At 35.0% G+C, this 18,741-nt stretch overlaps 1 protein-coding gene across 6 annotated transcripts in view; it reads left to right on the top strand.

Annotated features, from left to right (window-relative positions):
• MGAT4C (MGAT4 family member C) overlaps positions 1-18,741 on the top strand; it is a 368,163-nt gene that overhangs the window by 52,691 nt on the left and 296,731 nt on the right. Inside the window, exon 2 of one of the 6 annotated variants that reach the window (XM_050324301.1) lies at positions 6,333-6,748. The exons of the other annotated variants lie outside the window; for them this stretch is intronic. The gene's annotated coding sequence lies outside the window, so the exon portion shown is untranslated. The remainder of the gene's footprint in view (positions 1-6,332; positions 6,749-18,741) is intronic. 6 annotated transcript variants of the gene reach the window in all.

The following is an 18,741-nucleotide window of genomic DNA, read 5'->3' as shown; positions in this document are numbered from 1 at the left end:
GTTCCATTCAAGTATGAGTCAGAATGGTGACTGTGGACTGGAACAGGTTGCCCAGAGAGGTTGTGGACTCATGTTCAATGTAGATATTCAAGAACTGTCTAGAATCAATCCTCTGCAATGTGCTCTAGGATGACCCTGCTCTAACTGGGACGTTAGACCAGAGTACCTAGTTGGTCCATCCCAATCTTACCTATCCTATGATTCTTCTAAGTAACAAGTGATAAGACAGGAGGAAATGGCCTCAAATGGGTACAGGGGAGTTTTAGAGTGGATATTAGGAAAAATTTCTTCATGAAAAGATGTCTTGAGCACTGGATCAGGCTGCCCAGGAAAGTGGTGGAATCACCATCCCTAGAAGTGTTGAAAAATTGTCTGGGCCAAGTGGCTTCTGGGGACATGGTTTAGTGCTGAACAGGGTAGTGATATGATAATGGTTAACTCAATGATCTTAAATGTCTTTTCCAACCTTAAGGATTCTATGATTCTCTACATCTATGGTTCTTTCTAGTTAAGACATTTGGTATCTTAAGATGAGCTCCAAATAAAATACTGGTTTTGTCTACATATCCTGTAGCTTCTGTTTCTACCCCTTATAATTGTTTTCATTCACCAATTAATTTGTTTTCAGAGAGAATGCATGAGTCAGGCACGACTGAATTCACTGCATATGCTTTCAAGTGAAAAAGAGGAAATAAAAGAAAAAGAGCAATTTATTTTCTATTTACAGTTGTCAATGGCACTGCAGGTTCACTATTTTCAAGTGATGATCATGTCTCACTTAGAGAACTTCAGATGTTCCTCAAAGATAATTTTATCACAAATACTATTTTATCAACACAGACGTAGGACTGGCTGCATATGCTCATAAGTGTGACAGTGACGGTGCAGAGGACTACTCTTCTAAAAAGAAAGAGCTAGCTCTCTGGTTTGTTTTGACAATAGGTGGAGAATATGCAAGTCAGAATATTAGTATGAGTAACGATCAAAGTCATAACTAGTATCTTATAAAAATATGTACGTGTTCTACAAAATGATGGATTAATGATTGAAAACGGAGGAAATACATTCTGTGAAAGGATCGCTCTTGGAAGCATCCAGGTTATTAATGAGTTATTATTCAAGATTTATTTTTTTACATCATCATTAAAACAACTCCATCTTTAATGTGAGTAATTCATTAATGGAGAGATTTTATTTCTTTTGATTTAACTAGCTGCTCCACTCCACTGGTCTTTTGTGATAAGAATACTTTTGCCACAGTAACTGTGTTTGGTGGTTGTTGTAAGAACATATTTTTAAAATTAGTTATTTCTATTACTTTGTGTTCTTTTCCAATAGTAATAAATATGAAAAATAAATGTGAACAGAAAAAACATTCCATGACATTTAAAAAAAAACTTTTCAAAGAAGAGATGATAGGGACCCTAAGTGCAGTCTATTTTGTAGGTAGTGTTTTACTTACTTTGCCTGTTTCTAATTTAATTTTGAATAGATTAACTTTACTGAACAATTGCACAGAATTCCTTTGGTTGATTAGTTGGTTGGTTTTGGTATGTGTAAATATATATTTAAGCAACTAGCAGTTAGTTTTGTATTTATGACAAAGGAATCATTCTTCATAAGAACTGAAAGGCTGCTGCTTTTGGGGATATTAAAGATTATTCCCACACAGTGTATAAGATGAGTAATGAATATTTTGATGGTGAGCTAATATTAATAAGGTCTTATTCTGTATTTCCTGTACTACATTTGATAGTCTGTTTGCAACTTTTAGATGAAAATTTAGTCAGATAGTGTTATTGTGATGATAGACATTTAGATAATACTATCACTGCCTTTATGTGTGATTTATATAAGTGATATAGTTGAGAATTGTTTAAAAAAAAATGAAAAATCCAAGATTAGTGAAGATATATCCTTTCATTAAAATAGAGCTGTTGTAATTAAAAAATAATTGTGGAAGCTTTTCTCAGTCCAAGACTAAATGTCTTGTCATATCTATATGCAAACAACAACAGGGGATAATTTCTGGATTGCAGGAGCTCTAGACAAAATCACCACTCTCTCTCCCCTCTTTCTCTCTGATTTTAAGAGTGAGTTCACTTGGGTTTCTTCTATGTCAGGTGATATTCCTACACAATAGATAAAAGATTCATGATTTTTTCCCTCCTCTGGAATGTTTGATAACATATGGAAAATAACACCAACAAGAGGAAGTACCTTTACAACCCGAACATTACTTCCTTACCAAATGGATAAGCAGCATTTGAGTCTCTCTCTTAATAAGATGAGAGAGATCTTGCACTTTCCTCCATTCAGGAAAAATTAGTGTGTTCGGTACATCATTAGAAGAATTATTGTTCTTATTTTCCTTTCCACAAAAAAATACCAGCTTCCTTTATTTGCAGTGTATTGGTGAATAGAAACTGATGCAAAAGCTTTGGGAATTTCTTATTTCTCAGCCAGTCCTGAGAGATACTGAAATGTTACAATACAACATGACAGAACAAATGATATAAACTGTGAGTTTCCATTAACAGTCTAAAGGCCTAAATTGTGAACAGGATAGGCTGATATCCTTTTATGGCAAGGTAACCCACCTAGTTGATCAAGAGAAACCAGTTGATGTCATCTTTCTGGATTTCAGTAAAGCTTTCAATACTGTCTCTCACAGGATCCTTCTGGATAAGAAGTCCATCACACAGCTGGATAAGCACATAATTCTGTGGGTGTGCAATTGGTACAGAGGTTAATAGTGACTAGGATAATATCAGAATGGTGACCTGTCACTAGTGGGGTCTTAGGTCCTGTGCTCTTGAGCATGTTCATAAATTATTTGGACGCAGGACTGGAAGGGATACTAAGTATGTTTGCAGATGATACAAAAGTCAGAGGAGCTGTTGACTCCCTCAAAGGCAGGGAGGCCCTGCAGAGAGACCTCAACAAATCAGAGGACTGGGCAATCACCAACCTTATGAAGTTCAAGAAGGGAAAGTGCCAGATTATGCACCTCGGATGGAGCAACCCTGGATGTACAGACAGACTGGAGAATGAGATTCTGGAAAACAGTGCCTGGGGGTCCTGGTCAGTGGCAAGTTGAATATGATTCAGCAGTGCCCTGGAAACCAGGAGGAACAACCGTGTCCTGGGGGACATCAGGCAAAACATCGCCAGCAGGTCAAGGGAGGGGATTGTCCCACTCTGCTCTGCACTGGTGCAGCCTCACCTTGAATATTGTGTGCAGTTTTGGGCACCACAATATAAGAAAGACATTTAGTCATTAGAGAGTGTCCAAAGGAGGGCAATAAAGATGTTGAAGGGCCTTGAGGGGAAGTCGTATGAGGAATGGCTGAGGTCACTTGGTCTGTCAGCCTGGAGAAGAGGAGACTGAGGGGAAACCTCATTGTAGTCACAACTTTCTTGTGAGGGGAAGATGAGGTCTCTGTAGTGACTAGTGACAAGACCTGAGGGAATGTCCTGAAGTTATGTCAGATGAGGTTTAGGTTGGATATTAGAAAGAGATTCTTCACGCAGGAGGTGGTTGTGTACTGGAGCAGGCTCCCCAGACAAGTTGTCACAGCACCAAGGCTGACAGAGCTCGCAAAGTGGACAATACTCTCAGGCACATGGTGTGACTCTTTGGGATGGTTCAGGGTGCAGGGCTAGAACTTTGATGATCCTTATGGATCCCTTCCAATTCAGCATATTCTGTGTGATATACTGTACATATAAATTCACCACTGAAGTGCAACAAGATCTTAAGGGTAGAATGTATCTGAGAAAAGGTATATTTCCAGCAGATCAGAGAGCAGATTAGAAATACTAGCATTCTCTAGGAGATGGTTCCAAGTCTACGGATATGTCTATAAAAGATCATAAAGTTATATGTAATTGAAAAGATGGAAGGAATGGGGATTAAAAATAGTGAAAGAAGACATCTAATATAGAAAGTTATATTAGTTAAAGTTATATATAACACAGTGAAGGACTTATGAAGGGGTGTGATCAGTCAATCTCAAATCAATTAATATGTACTAAGCTCTATTAAATAGTGCTTATTAATAAATTTAAAAAGTGCCTTATTTTCCCTCAAAATCATTACAGTCAAAATGGATTTTTCTCTTAAAATGGTATAGCTAAGGCTAAGGGTTTAAATAATTTTATAATAAGTTTTTAAAAATGATCTAAGGTTGCTGCATTTGATGATTTTAATTTAGGTGTTTGCCATAGGCATCAGGTGCTTCAGGATTTATTTATCTTTACCCTCTATCAGAAGAGAACAGTTTTGATAGTATGTAAGAGAAGCATACCTTTCCAATACACCAATATCCCTTTAGTATGATGGGTCTATTTGTTTTTTAAACATCACTACTAAACAAATTCAGTTATTTCCTTGGGAGTCATTGATGCACAAGGTGTATCTGATGTGAAATGAGATTTCTTTGGTTCATTTCTACTTATTTTTTTTCTTTCATCAATTACCTACCTAAACTACCTACCTATTAATTTCTTCCACTTTAATTTTCAATATTATCTTACCATGAATCTTTGGTTAATTAATAATTAATGTGTCTCTTAATTCCATTAATTGTCTATGTCATTGTTTCCCTTCTATCCTTAGGTTTGTGGGGGTTGGCATTTAAGATTAATTTTAAGCATATACTCACGGTCATTACTGACAGGGAATTTGCTTAAATTGAAAAGTTGTGGGTTTGTATGTTTATTTTTAATCCAAATTCTTGTCTGTTTTGGCAAAGGGGAAGACATGGATGTCTAATCAAATGCCTTCTTCAAAATATGGAAATATATGCTTAAGAATTTAAGAAATCATCCTTTATATTTAGAGATACAGTCGCAGATCCTAAAAATATTTAAGTGTGTAAAAGCCAGTGATGACAAGGTGCAAAATGATACTATGTTTGACAATATTTATTATGAAGGAGAGTTGTAACTTCTCAAAATCTTTAACTTCTCAAAATACCAAAATGTTTTAGATGGTGAAGTATGTAGAAATTTCACCCTGGAAATGTGGACTATTTACAACTGACCATGTATTTTCTTGTTTTTAATTCTCCATCTTCTTTATAATCAGCAAGAGGTTCCTATGTAGTGAGATGAATTCTTGGATTGTTCTTATTTTTTCTTTTATTTATTTTTTTTCTGACTCTGATGCACGTTTGTATCACAGGGTTTTAGAGACAGAAGTATATTTTAAGATTTAAACATTCTACTGTGTACTATTCAGCTTTTCTCAGGACTAATATCTATATTATTTATTTCAGTTGAAGAGCTGCAATATCTTCAAGGTTATCTAGTCTTTAAATTTGTAATTTAATCCAAATAGCTTTACCTCAAATTCATTTGATTTTTTTCAGTATAGAACAGGCCTGATGTGTTCAAAGAAGTTCACAGTAAAAATGAGAAACAAAAATGTAGTTCCTGAAAGACTGGGAAAATATATTTTCCCTTTGAAATTTTATTCTACTTTATAGTTCAGGCTATATTTTCTTCTTTCCGTTGAATATCCTGGTTAGAAAACATTTGTTCTGCACAGTGTCTGCATATAACAGGAAAGTTCTACCCAAATGTGATTCAACTGTTCACTTTTTTTCCTAACCTTATCTTATTTTTCTTTATAACATTGATGATCCTGTTCTTAAACATAATTGAGCATTTATAATAGATCCTACCCTTATGAGCATAAGTATTAAGGATTTGAGGATCATTTGTGTGAAATTGATTAATAAGTTGAATATCCAGGTGGTAATAATAAAAGAAAGAAATAAAGGAAAAACAAAAACAATATAAAACCCTATTCCTGACTGGTATTTAGGGCATGTCATATAATATGTAGATACTACACTTCTTACTTAGAGCTAAAATATACTTCACAACTGTCGTGGGTTTGCCAACCAGCACCACCCCCTGGGGCTGAAAATAGTTTCTCCAGATGAATTTCCAGAGCAAAGACAATCAAAAGTTTTAGTAATGTCCCTGCCAATTATATATTTAAGAAAACGGAAGAGAAGCTTGTGTCACAGAAGAAATTAGGAGCCATGTAGGGAGAGGCAAGCCCAAAGTGTGGGCCAGGCCTCCCTCCTCCCCGAACCCTGGGCTGGGGGTAAGTGTGGCACTGAAGCCTCCCGGACTGAGACATGTAACTGAGTAGAGAAAAACCTCCAGAAGAAAACTGCCTGGATGAAAAATATTACAAAAGGAATTCCAGGCAGACGATAGCACAGCCTCCAAGGTCAAAGTTGGCAACTGGAGGAGAGAGAATAGAAGCCAGAAGGAGGGGCTCATTTTTCCCCCCTCTCTTTCTCTCCCTTCAGCAGGGAAAAGACTGAAAACTAAAAAACTCCTGCTTTCTGTAGAAGACTGTTGGGGAGCGGAGACCCCCTCTGCAGCTCAAGAAGGAGCCCATGCCGAAGCAGAGTGCATGAAGATGTGACTCCATGGGAGGCCTAAGATGAAACAAAGTCCTGCTGGAGACCTGTGACCCATGGAGAGAGAGACCTACACTGGAGAAAGTCGGCCCCGATAGGATTTCTGACTCATTGAGGGATCCATGCTGGTACAGCTGAATTTGTGACCCTAAGAGAACAGCAGAGAATGGAAGAACTGTTGCCCGAAGGTGGACTCATGCTAGAGAGGTCCATCAAGGATTGTCTCTTGTGAGGAGGGACCCCACAAGAAACAGAGGTGGAACTCAAAAGCCATTATCCCCTGTAACTGTGGGAAGATCATGGTAAGGCAAGTGTCCCCTTGCAGTCCATGGAAGACCCCACAGGGCCTGGGTAACCCCCCAGCCTCTGGTCTTAGCCTAGGAGGGGGTAAGCCTAGCCCTGAGGTTGACATAAAAGAGAGAGAGAGAGAAAGAGACAGTTACAGCTGCGACAAATTAGAGTCCTAAAGGTAATAGAAGAGGAACTTTCAAAGTGCTGCAAAATTATTTAGAAGACCTGTAGCTCTATAAGTGGAAAGGAGACTGCTTCTCTCCTAAACTGATACAAAGGGGGAGGGGTACTTCTGTAAATACATAACACTTTTGCCTAGTTAGAATTGTTGTATATATAGTTCTTTAGTTTTTATCTTGCTAGTAATAAATCCTAATATTATTCTCCCCACATCAGATCTCCTTTGTCTGCATAAACCTTCTCTCAACTTATAGCAATTGTGTGGGGGGTGAGAAAAAATTGGTCCAGACCAAACCCACAACAACTTTAGGATTTTTTTCTCACCTGCCAGTAGGATTAAAAGACTTCTAAATTCTGTTATTATTCATCAGTGTTAAAATGATCGTATAAAATTAAAAGTAGCTTTTACAGGGAAATTTTAGGCAGCTGGTTGTACATATTGCCAGTTGAGGAGACAGCTCAAATGATGAAAGAACTTCACTTTTCTCATTCAGTTGATGGCAGAACTCCACTGTTCTCATTCATTGGATGTTCAAAACACAAGATGTAAGGATTATGAAAGAACCAATGTTCAGTTTGTTTAACGTTGCACAATGGAACTGGTTATATCCAAATTGTTCCCTAGGAGTTTAACAGATGGTGCAGAGATAACCATTCTATTCTTTGCTGCACAGGAAACAATGATATACAAATATATTTCATACAGAAGTGAACAGTGATTGAATAAGCTGACGTTTTTCAACAGAGTGGACAATTTAAGTTCCCCTTCTTTGGATTTGCATTTTTGTCGAAGCTTCTTTCTGCCCAAACAATAGTATATCAACAGTGATGCATTTTTTTTCTCTATAATTTACTGAGTTTTAGCTACCTGAACCTGTGTCCCTTTTTATATTTCTGAGTTATCTTTTTGAGATCCTGTGATCAAGTCAATCAGAAACAATCAGAAAAAGTACTTCTAGGTTGATTTTTTTAAAAAAATATATATAACTGTCTAAATCTACTTTAAAAGTAGATCTGGTCCTACCCTTCATTTCTGTAAAACGTGATTTACAAAGAATTACATGCTTTATAGCATAGGTTTCTCATCAACACTTTTTTGTGATGATTTATGTAATTTACAAGTGACAAAATCAGCAAATTGTTTATGCTTTCCTCCCTTTCTTAGAATAATGGAAACCTTTTTATATACCTACACAGTCATGTAGCTTTTACCAATTTATAAGAAATTATTTTAATAATTTTCCACATCTTTTTAATTGCCATTCTACCTCAATAATACACTCTTAACTTTGTTTTTCTCCGCCTACTTTTCCACATATATGCCACTCCTCTCTGTATCTCACTTCTTCTTATGATTGTTCCACTTCACATCTGACTTTATAAAGCCTGACCAGATGTCCTATATTAATTAAAATTCTTGGCTACTTTGGGAAAAGAGCTTGCCTTTACAAAAAAAAAAGTTTCAAATTTATTTTTTGAATACTCTTCATGGAGTTGACTTATTCTAATTTGTTATCTAAATAAATACTGTTCACCACAAGTATATATTCAAAAGAGAAATAATTCTGCCACACTTAGGAGCAAGGTCAAGATAACGTCTCATACATTTTAGCTGGCAGCATATGCTTATTCCTATGAACTAGTCATAACATTAAGTGTAATTCTGTCCTCCAAGTTAAAAACTAGAAGTTTAATCAACCATTTGTTTTCAAGTAAGAAGACAAGCTGTATAATTTCTCCTTTGAGATATTCAGTGACAAGTAAGGGTAGCTTAATTTTTTTAGATAAAGTAGTTTGATAATTTTGGGAATATCTTGTTTTTCTCAGCTTTACATAGAATTTTACCTTATTATTTGTCCCTACTGTTCTTGTGCTGCTTCAACAAAGGGATTTGCTGGACCCACAAGTTTAAATGAGCAAGACACGCCTCTCTGTTATTTGAGTTTAAAAAAATAATAAAAATCTAATGAATATAAATGTCTGTTGTGAATTCTAGGAGTTTGAATGAAGTTCTTCCTGAGTATGAACATGACCTTATAACTATAAATGAGATGGATTAAACCCCTAGCCTTGAACTTGAATATTATCAATATGTTTGTTTAAAATCATGACATAGATCCTAATAGTAAAAATTAAATGTAGGCTTACAGATAGAAAAGCACCATCTAAGTACAACTCAGTATCTGCATGGTTGGCAAGTAAAACAGTCTCAGTAACAAAATAAGAGAAAGGAAAGAAAATCATGGATTCAAACTGCAGTCTCTCTTATTACACTGTAGTTTTTCTCTTCACTGTAGTTTTTGGTTGTGTTTTAAATGTAATATGTAATTATTGTGTGTCAAAGACTGCTCTAATTGGAGACAAGATTTAATGTTCCAGTAGGGACTAAGTAGAATATGTGAATTTTGATTATGCTTTTATAAAACTCACTTAGCCGACCACATGTTTCTAATCCAGATGGAATAATACATGTCCATTTTACCAAAACGCTTTTTAGCAGCATAACACATTACCCATATCTGCCAGTGTGTTTTTTACTTTGGAAATGGACAGATTATTTGAGATCTTAAGCATTTAAGTAAATATATTAAGAGCATTAAAGACATTAGTTGATATTGCCAATGAAAGTGAAGCCAGAGAAACATAATTTACATATTCTGAAGTGCCCTGGAAAGGGTGTTAAACAAGGCTGTTTTACCTGGCAGACAGTATACACTAACAGGTTGGTTCACCAAGTGGCTGCTTTGGCCATTAATGATGTGTGTAAGTTTTGGCTCATTTTTTATATTCCTCCATAGATACAGTTTGGCTCTATCTGTAAATATATTTTTAAAATAAGTCATGAGAGAGAAATACTGTACACAATGTCATGACTTTACATAGTCCTGTTTCTGCAGTCATTAAGATTTGCATTACTAATCAATTTTAATTTAAATTTATAACCCAACATGCTCATTTGGAATTCTTTGTGCAGGCGGTAACAGCTGTGCTAATGAATTTTGTGCGATACTTTATGAATAAATAATTTTCCTTTCTAGTTTTGCTGAAAGAATTAGCCCTATATTACTGACATTTGTTTAAGAACATATCATACTGAAACAGAGTTTTCCACAGTATTTAAAAAAACTGCTGTACTGTATGTTGATATAAATGACAACAGTAGATTTGTAGTATATACGACCGATATAAATGACATACAGGGCCAACAGTACCTTAGAGAGCAAAGAGATGAAATACCAAACAATTCTTCCCCACATCAAAAATACAATTTTCTACAAAATAATAAAAAGAGATCCACAACATGATGTGGCATTTTGTCTTGATATGCATTTTGAGTAAGAATAGAAAAAACTTAAGAAAGTATTTTCTCTTTTTGTTTGGATAGAAGCTGAATCAATTTGTGCTGCCTAAAACACAACTGGAAAACCTTTCAGAATATGCCTGTAGGATTTCTGCATCCAAAACAAATTGAACAGCATGTAGTTCACTCCCCTTTTTCAGTGAAGTCTCTAAATTTCCATACTGCAGTGCATCCTGTTTTGGAACATCTTTGAATATAGATAGCCTGAAAAGTTGTCCCAGTCATTTTTGTATTTTTTTGACTGTTCACCTATCTGTTTTGTACTTTTATTTTGTTATGTGCTTGTGAAAGAAAGGCATCATTTAGAAGTGGATAGAGTTGCCGCTGATGTGGGATAACGATGTAGGGTTTTTTTCAGTGAAGTAGGTATGATCTTTCCTTTTTCCTGATGTTGCATTAACACGTTATTGTATCAAATTAAGATCAAATCCTGGATTCATTACTTAGGCAAAAGTCTCATTGGATTACTGTTTGCTGAGTTACATATGAGAATCTGTAATTACAGTATAGCTCAAACCTTATAAAGAAAACAGAAAATAATTCACAGTTCAGTATATACTGAAATAGACTAGTAGTCATAACAGTTAAGCAGAAAAATAGGATTAGTTCTTTTAGGTAAATATTTATTAAATTCTTTTATTTTATACATTTCAAGTTTCATATATTTAGTGAAACTTGCCTTTTAAATATTTTTGCCATGAATGTTGGATGGATTATTATATTAGGTTTTAGTTCTGCACAAATCCTATTCAAAACAGTATTACATCTGATGTGTTAAATCCTGTCAAAGTGAAAAACAGTATTTTTGTTTCTAAAGGATAACAGAGAGAAGATCTTCAAGATTTGAGAAAATTATAAGGAAGAACATTATATATAAAATTCTGTATTAGGAATCAAAAATTAGAAAACCTCTTTACTATTGTCATATGGCTGTTTTCTTGGATTTCAGAAACCTGGCTGTTTATCAGCAGGTACTGAAAATAGAGTAAAAGAATTCTGGAAAAAAAAATTGTAAAAGAAGTTCGTGGTTGAAATAATGTTATTCAAAGAGTTATTGTGGGTTTTTTTACTTGTGTTATTGTTAAATGCCCAAAGAATCAATTGATAAGTGTACTGATTAATGTATTAATCTTTTTATTCAGAAAGTTATAATTTTCTTAGATTTTAGCAAAGTAAAAACATCTAGTTACAAACATATGCAAACATAGGCTGCCAATGCTTATATAGCTATTCTAACATGTTTCAAGGGCTATAGGTAATATAATAACAACTCAAACCATGGTCATTTTCAAGAATATAAATGCACAGATTTTTACCTTGGACTTGTACCTGGGAGAGTAAAGTGAGTCTGAAGCCATTTTATAATATGACTAAACCTTCCAAATGGTGGGGAAGGTAGTATAAATGCTTTAGGACGTGTCTGGAATGATAATGTAAAAGGTTGATTTTTAATGTTCTCAAGATGTGACTTACAATGTTGTTTCTCTTTTCATCTTAATGAACCCAAGTTGTTTATTGGTGACTTAACATATTTTTCATTAGTCTCCTAACAGCGTAATGGTTAGGAATAGGTTGGTTTTGCTTGCTTACTAATTGATTTACTTTCTTTAATTCCACTTGTCTTACATGGTTGATAGATCTGGAGAAATGAGAACAAGCACAGTAAACAAATTATACCTCTCATGTGTGGTGCTCTTCCCTCAACTCTGTGAAGAGAGTCAATGTTAGAAAAAATTCTTGGAATAGGTGTACTATGCTTAATCCCATGAATTCTGAGAAACATTTGAATACTTTTCAGCTATTTGCAAATGAAGATGCTACTGATTTCCTTACTGCAACACCTATAATTAGAGTTTTTTAGATCAGTCCTTTTTATTACATTAAATTGGTTCAACACTGTCTCACTGTATACTTTTAGGATATATTAGAGACTAGCTTGAGTACTATCGTGTACTTGATTTGCTAACAATTTTCTCCTAAAAACAGCATCACATATTTTAGGATATCAAAACCAAAAACTTTTTAAAATGTGGCTTGGAAGTTAAGAAATTATTTAGCAGAGAGGGAGATTGTTAAGAGGGAGGTTGTTAATAATAATGTCTCGTAGTTATTAAATATCCTTTCTTCTTGGTTTGTTTACCTCAGTACCAGAGTCCGATAAAATGTATCAAAAACCTCTTTGTATCAAAATGATTTGGAAAACTAGAAGAAAAAAATGTGGTGTTTCCCTTATATCCAGTATCTCAGCAACATATGCTTCACAAAGGGGGAAAACTTTTCTTTTGATTTCCTTTTCCTAATATGAGTCTGTGCCTGTGCATCTCAAAGAAAACCTGTAATGTACGCTGCCAGAGGAATACAAAAAGTTACAGTCCTTGTTAAAATGCATCCATTCTACCTCTATAATATTTTTTGCACTACAGAGAGGAAAATGCTGTAATGTTCATTGAATATGGCAGTTATGTGGAAGAATATCTGAGCCTCAATCTTGATGAAATATTTGTCTAAATCTTTTCAAGTTAATACATACATTATTAAAAAAAAACCCCAAACTCAGTGGGATGCATCTATGAGAACTCTGCATAAAATTGACATTGTGTCCATTCAGTTAATCTGTGCTCACAGCTCAAACACGGAGTGAGAAAGTATAATTTCTATACTCATTCCAATTATTAACTAATTGGTTTTTAAGCAGTGGGAGAATTCTCACATTACAAAAAGTATGAAATGTCTTCATACGGTACCCCTCCAATTCATCAAGCTTTTCACTACTTTTTCTAAAAGATTCAAACATTTTTTTCTCATTTAATCTAAAGCTGTTATACAGACTTGGCCCATCATTTCAAATATCTTAGTTATTCCCAACTATCTTTTTGAGAATTTATTCTTCCAGAACCAACTGATATCAAACGATACCTTGTCAATAATATTTCCTGTCTTTTTTCAGTGAAGGGTGTCTCTTGAGAAAAACTGAAAAATTTGTATGGAGTAAGGAGGATTTCAAAAAAGCATAATAAGGGTAAAAGAATTACATATTTGTGGGTGATGAACAAACAGAGAACATTTTATAAAGGATAAAACATTGGGAACAATAGAAAGAGCAGGTGTTTAAACATCTTCATGACTAGCTGAGGTGACTTGATGTAGTTATTCTTGGTGTTATCCTCATTAGCAAGACACAGAATATCAGAAGAGGTCTCTAATTAGATGACTGTATGACAAAGGGAAAGGGAAAAGATGGGGAAGGGAAGCCAAGACAAGGTGAGGGAAGAAGAAACTACATACAATTAGCTGATAAGAGCAAGGTATTTGAATTTACTGAATTTACTCATAAAATTCCTTATATGGGTAAACATAGAACAAAAGAATGAGTGTGGGTTTTGTCTTCACTTTTTTTTTTTTTTTTTTTTTTTAATTAATACAAAATTTTGGTAGTGAGATGTGCAGGCTTTTGGTTTTCACTGGATTTCTGAAGGTTCCATTTTTGTTACTCTACTGGAGAATATCCTTTCCACAAGGTTACAGGGAAGTATGAAATGTAGTCACTCTTCTGAAGGTGAGTCTTGAAGTGTGAAGGATAAAAGAATAAAATACAGAGACCTTGTATTTGCATTAATCCGAGAAAGTTCCCTCTGAGAATAGAAATTCTTTGGTTCCTTCCTGTGTGTGTACAATTCTGTCCTCTAAAATTTGGCTTAAAAAACAGTCAGTCTTTGAATGTAAGAAAAGAAATCAGGTTTTCCTAATGCTGAAGGGCTCTCCCGGCTGTCACAGACTAAGAAAAACAGAATCCATGAGTCAAGCTTGAAAACTTGATAGCTTGAAATTCCTGATGCTTAAATGAGTGTGATAGTTAATTGCCCCAACTTAGAATTTTGTGTCCAAGGACAGATTTCATGCAATTTTTGAGTCTTGAAGGAATTTAAGTCTTTGCAACGATTCTTCTGTCAATCACAATGGTTAGTGTGTAAATACGGAATATTTTCAGAAATATGAAAAATGTTGTCATTCACGTAAGTTTCAATAATCATATTCTTTGCAATCTTAGAAATAAACAAAATACTCTTGTTACCATGCAATATATTTCTTTTCAGGAAAGAACAGCTAAACATGTCTTCACTGCTGAGTTGTCAGAAGTATATAATTTAATGAGAAGTAGGTGTATTAGCACTATGTATTTATCTACTAACAGCTCATTTTTTATTAAAAGTATCCTCTTAAATGGAAAAAGGATACCTTCCAGTAGAAATCCTCACCCTCTTAATATTGATATTTACTTTAAATATGAATTAATATTCTGCTTAAAAATAGAAAATATGACTCAGTTGTCCAGAGCATTTCATACATAATGTCATTATACCCAGTAACTACAAGCACAGTTTCTTCCATCCCTCCCCTCCCCCTACTTGTTTTTCTAATCAAGGACATGCTTTCTCCCCTGAGGCATGTGGGAGTTTAACAATTACTTGCAGCTCTAACACCAAGCAATTTCTTCTGGGACTGCAATCTGTTAGAGTTCAATTTTCTCAGCCGTAGATGAAATGATCAGAATGAATTTGTTCCTTCAGACTGAAACAGAATGAATAAACTAAATGTGATTGAAATGAACTTCTGTAGCATTCATACCTAAACCAGCAGACATTTTTGCACATAAACACAGTGTCACATACAACTGCTGGAGTTTCAAATGGCTGGTAATACTGACTGTTTCCTTCTGGTGCTTTTTATTTCAGATATGACATTTAAATACGTACCTTTTACCTACAGAAATCAAGAATGTTATTAGAAATGTTAGAAACAAAGTCGTTATGCAAATAAATGGGTGAAGATTGGGATGTTTTTGTGAAGAAGCAACAAAATATTTAAGAAGAAATTGATCTATAGAAGAAAACCCCCCAAAACCAAACAACAATTCACAACAAAGACATGCATACACCCCATCAGAATTATATCTCTGCATTTACTTGCAAACTAATCATAGTCCCCAACACACTTTCTTTTTATTTTATCAAGATTTTCAAATCATGCAAGAATCTTGTAGAGAAATCCAGCCAGCTTTCTGAACAGACTTGGGATTTGGGGTTGGTATTTAGATTTTTGATTGAAGTTGATTTCATTAAAATTTGGTTTAATGAGTCTGACAAACTTCATTTGAAAATTACATGAAAGAGAGGAAATATTCAACCTTTCAGTAGTACATAATGTAAGTTTCCTTCCATTCTTTGCAGAACTACATGAAGAAATAAAACTACTTGCGAAGATTTAAAACCCAAACTACATCTTTAGTTTACTGCTTGCATCTTACTTCTCTCGATGTTCAAATGTCACCATTTTCTTGTCTCAGATTTCCTTGTAATTCACATCTGTGGCTGATGTTGAAGCATTGTAAACAAGTGAAAAAGGTGTCACTGCAGGTGATTCTCTTTATTTTTTGAAGAAGTTGAAGAGCAATTAATTCAATAGTTTGCATTTAATCAGCTATTGTTTTTTTTCTCAAACCAGGTACAAATTCAGATAATTAAACTTTCAGAGACTCCATCATTGGCAGATGTTATACATGGCATCATAAGCTATAAAAAACCCACAGAAATTATTAGGTCTTTTGCAATAGCTGTTGATATTTCAGTCCTGTGAATTATTGAGTTTTCTATGCTTTTCTATTTTTTTCTTAGTTTTCTATTTTTTTTCTATTTACAGGGTAAAACTCAAATACACAAACAATAGTCTTAACTTTTTGGAGTAGGTTCAAACGTTTCGTGTGACTCTGTGAGTGTGGTATATGTAGGGAGTCAAACGGGGGACCTGTTGTCTTACTGTAGCAGCCCTCTGCAAAGTGGCCTCAGTCCTACTTCAGGTGATGTGAGTGCCAGAGTGGCTCCTGAACAGTCAGACAGGAAAGTTTCCTTAACACCAGCTAACAGTGTAGCAGGAGGAACCTATGCACTGAATAAATACAAATAATGAAAAAAATGCAAATAAATAAAAGCAAACACTTCTTGTTAAACAATCAACAAATGTTTCAAATTACATCTTATTTTTAATCTTCTTTATATTTTAAAACATTTGTGGTAGGTGATGAATTACACAGTCTATTTCTATCTAAAGACTTGAGGTGACATACACTTCATAGTCTACATGAAAATTTTAATAAAATATAGGGCTTTATATACTATAAGAAAAGTTAAAAATAATGTTAGCTACTTTTCTTTTTGTGTCAAGCATTATCAAATATGAATTACTTTTAAAGTGATTGGTTTTCAGAGGCTATATTTTGTAACACAGCCAAGTAGGGTATCCTTTAAGACACATATGCTAGTTATGCTAGTGCTAATAATTGTCTCTTATATGTGAAAAAGAGACTGACTGACTTTTAAACTCTCTGTGGTAATCAACTCTATTAGTACTTCATAAATTCTGTTCAGCACTCTTTCCTTAGGATAATATATAGGTAATAAGTCCAAATCCCTGAAATCTTTAAAATAAAGCAGTCAAACATATTAGGAATGCAGAAAACCAATATGAATTTAAATGGAAAAAAAGACAGATCTGTCACTTACTATATGTTTACCTCTTTAGATTGAAGCAGTGCCAGTGTTAATAGATATGCGAAAATATTCTTTGTTCATTCCTCATGACACAATCTTCTAGATGCTTTCGGGTGTATAGGATGGTGTAGTGGTTTTACCCAGTCAACCAGCCCCTGGGACTGAGAATGGTTTTGTCCAGGTGAATTTCCGGACAAGAAGCCAATTAAAACTCTCAGTAACGCCTTTGCTAATTACATCTTTAAGAAAATGGAAGAAAAGGTGGATGTCGCAGTTGAAGTTAAGAGCAGCAGCCATGTAGGAGGTGGCGGACCCGAGGAGGGTCAGGCCCTCTCCTCCCCCGGCTTGGGCTGGGGGGTAGGTGTAGCACTGAAACTCCCCCTTCTCTTCTGTAAGAAAGTGAAGAAAAAAACTTTAAAGGACTGGTTGCTTGAGTGAGAAACCGCTGCAGAGAAATTCCAGCAAAGAGATAAGGGACTTCCAAGGTCAAAGCTGGCAACCAGAGGAGAAAGAAATGCAAATGGGGACCTGCTTCTCCCCCCCTTTCGCTCTCTCCCTTCAGCTAGGGTAAAGACTGAAAAATAAATTCTTGCCACCTATGGAAGTTTGTTGGGGTGAACAGACCCCCATGCTACTTGTGGAGGAGCCTACACTGAAGTAGGTTGCATGAAGAAGCCGAGACTTTATGAGAGACCTGAAGTGAGGTAGAGACCCATCGAAGATTTTTGACTCTGAATATGACCCTGAGGGGGATGAGGTTCAAGCTGGAGCGAGACGGTTCGGCTGAGATGCTGGGATCTGTGTGTGGGATCCATACTGCTGCTAAAGATTTGTGACCAAACCTATGCTAGAGCACAGAACGGCTCAGGTAGGGATGTTGGGATCTCAGTGAGAGATCCATGCTGCTGCTGAAGATTTGTGACCCTGAGACAAACCTCAAGTAGCATTATTGTAGATGTAATTCTTTAGGAGCTTTTATTTTAATTTTGCTAGTAATAAATATTCATATTATTTTCCCCAAAATCAAGTCTCTTTTGTCTGCATAAACCTTCTCTCAACTAATAGTAATTGTATGGGAAGTATAAAAGCAAATTAACCCAGAGCAAAACCACGACAGATGGGTTTCCCTTTAGGATACCCATGTGGACTACATAAAACAAAGACAGCTTCTAGAACCTGATCCTCCTCTTACAGGTCATTAAAAGTGTCTCAGTAACCCACAAAATATTACATACTGTGGTAAGGAAAGTGATTCAGAAGAGCTACAAAAAGGAGAGAGGGAAAGACTAAGGTACAAGACAGCAGATGCACATTAAATTACATGAAGATTATAACTTTTGTATTTCTTGGTCATTTGTGCATATACTTGCACTCTTGCTAAAGCTCAGCATTTTTTTGAAACAGATAACCCATTGTATTAAGCATTGAAACTTCCACTGGAAGTAAAATATCTATAAATAATGAATAATCTTAAAATACTCTATCAAAAAAAAAAAAAAAAAAAAGTTGTGGAGCAAGTGCTTCCTAACTGGTATAATCAAACAACTTAATGGATGTATCACTTCTGAAGGCTGAAGACTTATATCAGTAAGATATTTTGATAGTTAAGAAACATTTATTTCCAGTAAAATGTTATTCAGCTTCTCTGGAGATTTTGTAGGCCTATAATCAAACCTTGTTGAACTCAATTCTGTTAATTGGCACAGACTTTTTTGGTTTTCCTATTTGTAGAGTTATTCTTTATAACAGAAGCTGTCCATCACTTTTTAATTAGGAGCTTTTGAGGAAATATTCTGTGTCTACTTCCTTGAAAATACAATTTTATGAGGGTGGATGATATCTAGTTCTGTAAACACAATAATATGATTATATATTCCTTTACTGAATATTTTTATTCGATATTTCCTTATTCTGCTAT

Source organism: Myiozetetes cayanensis, unplaced genomic scaffold, assembly GCF_022539395.1.
Source record: "Myiozetetes cayanensis isolate MyiCay16 unplaced genomic scaffold, myiCay2020 scf3, whole genome shotgun sequence".
NCBI lineage: Eukaryota > Metazoa > Chordata > Aves > Passeriformes > Tyrannidae > Myiozetetes > Myiozetetes cayanensis.
The sequence above is the reverse complement of the archived record's forward strand: the minus strand, read 5'-3'. Positions and strand labels throughout refer to the sequence as shown.